The sequence below is a fragment of the Megalopta genalis genome, chromosome 8 (assembly GCF_051020955.1).
Source record: "Megalopta genalis isolate 19385.01 chromosome 8, iyMegGena1_principal, whole genome shotgun sequence".
NCBI lineage: Eukaryota > Metazoa > Arthropoda > Insecta > Hymenoptera > Halictidae > Megalopta > Megalopta genalis.
Window position 1 is genome coordinate 10,865,231 of NC_135020.1, and position 2,649 is coordinate 10,867,879.

General features: G+C 46.0%; 1 pseudogene; it reads right to left on the reverse strand.

Annotated features, from left to right (window-relative positions):
- Positions 1-241: 241 nt before the first annotated feature.
- Positions 242-2,649, reverse strand: part of LOC143259953 (uncharacterized) — a 4,612-nt pseudogene continuing 2,204 nt past the window's right edge.

Genomic DNA, 2,649 nt, shown 5'->3' on the forward strand with positions numbered 1-2,649 from the left:
CAATCGATGATGCAATCACCCTTTTTATCAACAACCTTTTGCCACCTAGCGAGCAAATATTCAATGTCGAATCGATAGAAATCACTCGGTTTTTGAGAAAAATATCTGGAGATGGCATTTTCGACGTCGTCGAAATTTTCAAATATTTTGCCACTTAGAAAATGTTGCAGCGATCGGAATAAATGGAAGTCTGACGGCGCAATATCCGGCGAGTATGGTAGGCGAGGCGATACCTTCCATCCTAATTCATTAATTTTATCCACGGTTCGTCGCTGAAGCAATAAGTTGCACGCGGTGGATCGGTTAGCTTTGTTTCCTTCGGACAGATTATGCGGGAGCCAAACACCTGCTCTGCTTACTTTACCAATCTGCTGGAAATGTTCTTGGACGATCGACCAAGGTTGGTTAAGAGCGTTTGACAGTTCCTCAATTGTCTGACACGGATATGCTTCCGCTTCCGCTCTTAACATGTCGTTGTCTAAAGTTGTTGGTCTTCCCGACCGATACGTGTCGGAAAGATCAAAATTACCGGATTCGAACTTGGAAAACCACCTTTGGCATTTTCGAACGTCCGATGCACTTCGATGAACGTCGCGAATGTTTTTGGTAGCAACCGTTGCGTTGCTACCCTTGTGAAACTCGAAAAGCGTACAATGCCGGATATGTACCTGTTCTGGCATTTGGCTGGCCATTTCGCCGTAAATAGCAAAAGAAAATTCAAGATTTAATTAGTTACGAGAAAACAGGTCACTCTAATCGTAGAATATCTTTGGCACGACTTGGAAGTACACGATGAGCTGATAAATGACAAGCGAATATCGACGTGCACGGAAACGACGTTACTTTCCGGTCGCCCTAATATTTAGGTGCAGGGAACAGCCTTGTCGAAAATACATAGTAAAAGTATTTATAAAAAGTGTCTATAATACTTTCGAAATAAAATTACAATTTAATTAGCCAATGGTCGCTACTTTTTACGCGCGACGAGTATACTCGTCGTGACACAAAATACTGCCGCTTCTCCATGACGAGTATATTCGTCATGACACAAAATACTGCCATTTTTCCATGACGAGTGTACTTTTCACGCGCGACGAGTATATTCGTCGCGACACAAAACACTGCCGCTTCTCCGTGACGAGTATACTCGTCGAACACAGCTAACTGGTTAAGGGAACTCCCTATTTTGAAGGGACGTCGCTACTTTTCACGCGCGACGAGTATACTCGTCGTGACATAAAATACTGCCGCTTCTCCATGACGAGTATACTCGTCGAGACACAAAATACTGCCGCTTCTCCATGACGAGTATACTCGTCGAGACACAAAATACTGCCGCTTCTCCATGACGAGAGTACTTTTCACGCGCGACGAGTATACTCGTCGCGACACAAAACACTGCCGCTTCTCCGTGACGAGTATACTCGTCGAACACAGCTAACTGGTTAAGGGAACTCCCTATTTTGAAGGGACGTCGCTACTTTTCACGCGCGACGAGTATACTCGTCGTGACACAAAATACTGCCGCTTCTCCATGACGAGTATACTCGTCGAGACACAAAATACTGCCGCTTCTCCGTGACGAGTGTACTTTTCACGCGCGACGAGTATACTCGTCGCGACACAAAACACTGCCGCTTCTCTTCGACGAGTATACTCGTCGAACACAGCTAAAACTGGTCGAACGTAAACAATTACGAAATACGTCGACCGTATTATTCGTTCGTCGAGCACTGTATTCGTTGCACAGAGATCTCGCGCACAATGCCAATCCGGTAATCCAGCTATTAGGGAATCGGAGGGGGGAGGGGGAGGGGTTTGGCAGGGAGTGAGGGATTATTGCCGCCGAAATGTTCGATCGTAAGGCAGACTAGCGAAGGTAAATGAGGCGATCACGAGGCAGTCGGTGCTCCGGATTACTGGGATCTCTCGGTCGCCCTTAGGACAGATTCACAGGGTGCATTTGCACCCTCGTGAACGGCCACCTGCGCCCCCTGCCTGCTCGATAACGCGCCACGCACCGGCTGCTAACAAACTTGAGATCCATCTCCTCCCGATCGGTAATTCCGCGCACGAAACTTAATCGTGCACGAGGCTACGTGCCTGCGGTCAGCGCCTTACGAACAATTACGCTGCCAATCCATCGACAACTCTTCGATGCTCGAAAGTGGATCGCGCCGAAGCTGGAATTGAAAACGGAGTTTCGACGGGGATGAAGATGTAATTCTTAGTTTTAATTTTGCCCCGGAGCGCTCGGTAGGAAGCGCCTCGAACAACGTCTTATCGAAAGGCTACTTTTCTTTTTCTTGCCGTTGCGCTTGCCGCGCCGTTGAAAGATCAGGTGGTAATGACACTGCGAGAATCGTTTCATGGCGCGCTATGGGGCGGGCAGGCGATCAAAAGCGATGAAAAATGTTCTCTGACTGAGAGCATATATTTTTGCCAAGTATTTTTATTTTATTATGATATTATGTTACATTATTATATTATGTTATGTTATATTATTATGATATTATGATATATATAAAGGGTGTCCCACAATTATGGTATTTACGAGAAATGAAGGATTCCTGAGGTGATTCGAAACAACTTTCTCCTTTACAAAAATGTTCTCCGAGGCATCGTTCACGAGTTATTAACGAAAAACGC